Source organism: Hipposideros armiger, unplaced genomic scaffold (genome assembly GCF_001890085.2).
Source record: "Hipposideros armiger isolate ML-2016 unplaced genomic scaffold, ASM189008v1 scaffold_347, whole genome shotgun sequence".
Lineage (NCBI taxonomy): Eukaryota > Metazoa > Chordata > Mammalia > Chiroptera > Hipposideridae > Hipposideros > Hipposideros armiger.
In genome coordinates, this window is record NW_017731697.1 from 1,785,088 (window position 1) to 1,791,087 (window position 6,000).

Here is a 6,000-nt window from a genome sequence, read left to right on the forward strand (position 1 = left end):
CAATTTCAGAACAGGCAAGAGCCTATTTAACATAAAGGGAAGTTAATATTAATGCCTCATTTTAAAGAAAAAATAAGAACTATCTCATTTGCAATCCATATATCCTTAGAATCTATTTTTACTTTTCCTGACATGTTTTAGAGTATACAGTCTTTGCTTAAGAAAGATACTACAGTAAAATCAGCCTGGGGGTGGGGGGAGTATTTTATAGGACCAAACAACAAACAAAAATACCAAATGAATTTTAAAAAATCACATTTGTTGAATCTCACCTTCAAATGATTTGTAAATTTCCTTAGTTGTAACGAATTCATTCCTATGTTAAAACGGTGATGACTTTCCGCTCATTAATTTTGTATCTATTAATTTATCCCCAACGTTTTCCTAAAGGATTAGACGCATCAATTAAAAATATTTTAAATGGCAATTCAAAGGCCAATATAAAATTGGAGAAGATCCAGAGTTCTTTTTTCAAAAATGAGTTCTTGTTGGGCAAAAGATATACAAACTTACCCCCCAAATAATATAACCTCCTAATAGGTGTCGGGCTGAGTGTCAACTGCTGCTAACACCCCAGCGAGAGCCCAGCAGGGTTACCTGCGATGGGAGAGTGCACCCTACCTAGGAAGGCACCTTGAATCTGACCAAGCCTCGTCTAGATCCAACTATGAATTTTCCGGAAACATAGAGAAACACATTAAATGACATTGCAGAGATGTAAGCAGTAAAACCCAACAACAGAAATGCTACAGAACCCAATTGATTCAACAAATAAACTACAGGGAAAACAAAAACAGAAAAAGAGGAGAAATCTACAGATTAAAAGACACTTAAAAGATCTGTCAACCAATCACAATGTATGGACCTTATTTTGGATCCTGATTCCAATAAACAAACTATTACAGAAACTCTAAAATGAATGGGACAACGGGAAATTTGAATACTGACTGGTTATTTGGTTATATTACAAATTATTGCTTTTCCAAGTTTAAAAGAGTCCCTATTTTTTAGAGACATATACTGAAAAATTCACAAATGAAATGACCTATATAGAATTTGCTTGAAAATAATATGGGGGAGGGGGGGTGAGGGTGTAAGTAGATGAGGTTAGGGATGAAATAAGATTGGCCTGGAGCTGATAATTGTTGACATTATTCTGGTTTTTTGTCTTGTTTTGTTTTGTTTTGTTTGGTATATATGTTTGAAGGTCCTCATAGTAAATAGCTGAAAGAAAGACTGGTGTTGAAATTAGTTCCCACAATCACAAAAGGCCAAATACAAATTTAGTTATTCTTAAGGAAAATTAGGTAAAAACGTCACCTTCTTAACCAGGAGTTAATAGCTGCAATACTGCTGAAACAACTGCGTTAAGAAAAAAATGTGCTTTCTGTTTTACTTTATGCATCATGAAAACAACAGATTTACTCATTATTAATTGCTTCTTTTGGCACTTTTCTTTATCAAATAATTAAGAACAGTTAATTTTAAATGAACAAATTGAAATGTATCCTCTAACATTTATTTAGGGGGGGCCAAATAAACATATTGTAATCTATCAACAAATTATTTAAAGCCCTGGCATCCTGAAAATTAAATCCTCAGGAAAATCAAAGTTCTCCAGAGAAGACTATGCCAAAATAGGATTATTGTTAACTGTGAAGGATCCTTAGGAAGGAAAAAATAAAGGGTTAAATGAAGGAGAACATCTAGATTGGATGTTGTTCTTCCAGAACAATTTACAAGCCAAAGGAGAATACTCACCGCTGAGGGACCCAGGAAAGAATGCTGATCTGCGGGAGACCTGGGTTCAGATCACCTCCTAGTGGCTTTCTATGAAGCAGACTACTAAGATTCTGTGAGTCCCCATTTCCTCTGTAGAAATGGGTTTCATAGCTGCCACTTACAGGGCTCCGGTGACAATTAAATGAGAGTATCTGGACAAACTAGCTCCCTTGGCCTCAGGCTACCTTTCTAGCTCATTGCAGCTCTTGCCTCCTATGTAACTTGCCCTAGAGCAGCGGTTCTCAACCTTCCTAATGCCGCGACCCCTTAATACAGTTCCTCATGTTGTGGTGACTCCCAACCATAAAATTATTTTCGTTGCTACTCTATAACTGTAATTTTGCTACTGTTATGAATTGTAATGTAAATATCTTTTTGTTTTCCGNCCCAACCATAAAATTATTTTCGTTGCTACTCTATAACTGTAATTTTGCTACTGTTATGAATCGTAATGTAAGTATCTTTTTGTTTTCCGATGGTCTTAGGCGACCCCTGTGAAAGGGTCATTCGACCCCCAAAGGGGTCGTGACCCACAGGTTGAGAACCGCTGCCCTAGAGGTTGACAACCCTGCAACCAGGCTGAATGAAGTTTGTATTTTGCTTGGCTCACAGCATTTAAAAAAAAAATTTAAATTAGGTACTGCCAACATTTAAAAAACTGGAGAGTAGAGTTACAAATTTAGAGTTCAGGCTTCTTTTTAAAATTGCTGCATGAGGTCTGGTTCTCTAGGGTCCCCACCATTGTCTCTCTTACACCTGGCCCTGCGGGCTGATGCCCAGCCCCACACTGGGCTAAGGTTCCCCCTTCACCCTGCTCTTTTCCACTTCTGTGTCTCTCCTTGCCTGGCAAATTTCTCATCACCCTTCAAGGCTCAACGCCAGCACCACCTGTCACCTTCCCCACATTTCCATGGCACAATCCCTCCACTACAGCGGGCATCACACCGTCCTGGAACTGTCTGCATGTCTGCCTTTGCTGTTGCGTTCTCTGGCTCTCTGGAGGAAGGGACCTTGTTGCTATTGCCTTTGTGTCGCCAAGGCGGAGCAGAAAGCCTGACCTAAATAATGTAGAATTCAATAAATGTCTCCTGAATGTGTGGAAGGAAATTAAAGCCAAACATAAAGATGTAAGATTTTATATTACAGCGTGTTCTGAGTGTTACCAAATAAAGGGGTCAAGGACATTAAAATGTTTCAACGAAACATTTTAAAACGAAAACAAGCTTCCATCTGCTTCGCTGTGTCACAAGTGAGTCAGAAGTCACTAAATGAACAGATAAAGCAGAGGCAACAGGCAGGCAGGGTCACTAATTCATCCACTGAACTGACACTACTGAGTGCTTACTGTGTGCTTTCTAAGCACTGGGGATAAAGCAGTGGACAAATCAGACAACCACCTGTTCTCACAGAGCTATTGATCAAAATAATATGATAGAATGACTAAGGGATGAAAGGGGGTGGTCAAGAAAGGCCTCGTGTTAAATGAGACATCTGACCAGAGGAAGAACCACAAGGAGCCAGCTGTGCAGATCCTGGAGACAACTGCAAGCACTGGAAACAGCAAGTGCAAAGGTCCTAAGGTAATGGCGCTGCATGTTCAGGGTAGGTGAGCGGATGGCTGAGATAGGAGAGCAGTGTTCCGGCGCCGGTTGGAAGGGGAGGTGGGCGGGGCCCGCTCTGGCCTTGCTGGGCACCGACTGAGCAATGACGAGGCACAGGAGGGCGGGGATGGGGGACTCTGGGAGGACGGTGAGGGGTTCCTGCCACACTCACGCCAGCAAAGGGCAGTACCCCGCCCAGTTTTCCACGTTTGTGCACTGAGCTCCAGCCCAAGCGCTTTCCCACACATTCACAGAGCCTGACAACAACCCGGTTCCCAAGGGCAGGCACTTCCCCAGTTTCCCGAGGGGAAAACAGAGAACAGCGGGCGTCAGTGCCATGGCCAAGGTCGCAGGAACCAGACCCGGCTCCTGAGCATCCCGGCACGGATGTGCAGCTGCGTGCCGCACAGTCGGGAGGGGTGGCGCCCACAGACCCCACCGAGGGCCGCTAGGAGCTATGCCAGCAAGAGCCCGCAGCCCCGGGCTGCTGACAGCCGGCGGGCGGGGGCGACTGCAGTAGCCCGAGGGACAGGGGCGGCAAACGGGCCTCCAGCGCCCGCAGACCCCGGCCACGCCGCCCACGCCCTCCGCGGGCCCTCCCGCCGCCTTTCCCGGAGGGGCGCGGCCCGAGCAGTCCCTGCCAGGCCTAGCCCGCCGCCGGGCTCACCTCGCCTCCCGCCGCCGCACCGGGGGAGAGAGCGAGCGGGCGGACTGGCGGCTCTTGCCCCGGGTTCAGCCGGCCGCCCCGCCCGCTGCACCCGCAGCAGCCGCCGCCGCCGCCGCTGCCTCCGCCGCCGCCGCCGCCGCCGCCGCAATGGGTGTGAGGGGCGCCGGGGCGATTCGACCCTTCCGGTCCGGCTCCCTTCGCCGCCGCCGCCGCTATCGCGGCGCCGCGCCTGAGCGACCCGAACGATGACCAATCACTGCGCCGAGAGCCGGACCGGTGCGGCCAATGGCGCCGGGGGGCGGGCCGTTGCGGGGCGTCGGGCGGAGCCGGCGGGGCGGAGGCCAGGGCTCGGTGCTGGTTCGGGCTGTCGGCGCAGTTCGCGCGGTCTGGGACTGCAGATAACGACCTGGCGTGCCGGCTAAGTGTGCTGTCCCCCACGGGGTCCTCAACACGGTGGCTGGATGCCGAGCCGGGAGGCGGCGGACCGGCGGGACCGAGAGTTGGGTCTTAACGGCTGCAGGTGCAAACTAGCAGCGACGAGGAGGGGGACGGAGCGGCCTGTTGGGGAGAGCCAGGAGCCTCAGCGCCCGGGACCCATGTGATGGCCCTCGGGAAGCGGAGGCGGGACGGCGAGGGAGTGGGGAGGAGTGGTGGGGCCTTGGACTCGCTGTGAATCAGTTTGTAGGGGTGCAGCCAGAGCGGGGGATGGGGAATGGACTGCCGAGGAGATGGCCGTATGCCGACAGTGTCCCCTGCCGGTTATTGGCAGGTGGAAGGAGAGAACAGGCCGGTGCGCTTGGGCAGGGGTCAAGCCTGTCTCAGAAGGGCAGGGTCGTAAATGGGGGGAAATGAGTACAGTGCTGAGGGCCCCCTAAGGCTTGGGGTCTGTTGACACGGACATTTTGAGGCACCTCCCGCAGCCTTGCAGCCCCTGGGTCGAGTTCCAGCAGTCTTAGGATCCTCTGAAATGATGGGGGAGGCCAGGGTACTGGGTGTTGCCGGGTGGTTTAGATAAGCCTGCCTTAGATAAGCCTGCCGGGTGGTTTAGATAAGCCAGATCGTTTAGATAAGCAGAAGTGAGGCTAGGAGACCAGACACATTGTGGGTGGGGCGCAGAGACCCTTGGATGGGATGGGAGGATTGTGGGAGAGGAGTAGCTGTCACAGGATGCCTGGGCCTACAGGGTGGCCATTGTGGTGGACAAAATGGGGGAAAGAGGCAGCACCCTGCATATGGGGAGGTTGGGGCAGGTGGGTATGGAAGGTGGTAGCAGAATTTGGGGAGGATGGCAAGCCTGTGACCCAGAGCAGGCTGTGGGCACCAGAACCTCAGAGGAGGGGTAGGTAGGGTAGAGGAGGGAATCCATCCATGGTATGTATCTCTCTTAGGCCCCCTATCTTGGCCACCAAAGTGAGTTTTATGAAATTGAGTATATGGCCTGATGGCTTCAAAATTGGAGCTCCTGAGTGTGGCCTGCATTGGGGAGGGCCCGCAGTGGTCCTCCCCTCTGCTTCACCTGCCACCTGCCCCAAGTGCACAACAGAAAACAGGGAAGCAAAATTTTCACCATCAAGGCTTATGGGAAACTAATGAAACCTGGCTATCAGCTGTGATTTTACCAGGGAGCACTTGTGGGTGCTTCCCCTCAGATTAGGAAGGGGCACCCATTCCTAGACACTCCAGGCCTGAGTGTACAGCACTCACCCTATGCAAAGTGAGTACCAAAAATCATTGTACATACATACACACCTATACGTATTTCACGCTGAGTTTTCTGAAAGAGCTCTGGTTTTTTTCTGGTTTATGAAATACAGTGAACAGCAGTGACGGGCAAGGGGGGCTAGTCCATGCTTGAAAGAGTCCACAGAATTTTGTTTGAGGCCAACAAGCAAGAAGATCCTCCCGCAAGTGTGATGAGGATTTGAGGAGGACACGTGAGCACTACTGACG

General features: G+C 49.7%; 1 protein-coding gene across 1 annotated transcript in view; it reads right to left on the minus strand.

Annotated features, from left to right (window-relative positions):
* MAPK9 (mitogen-activated protein kinase 9) overlaps positions 1–4,277 on the minus strand; it is a 61,370-nt gene extending 57,093 nt beyond the window's left edge. Inside the window, exon 1 of the mRNA XM_019661377.1 lies at positions 4,051–4,277. The gene's annotated coding sequence lies outside the window, so the exon portion shown is untranslated. The remainder of the gene's footprint in view (positions 1–4,050) is intronic.
* Positions 4,278–6,000: the final 1,723 nt, after the last annotated feature.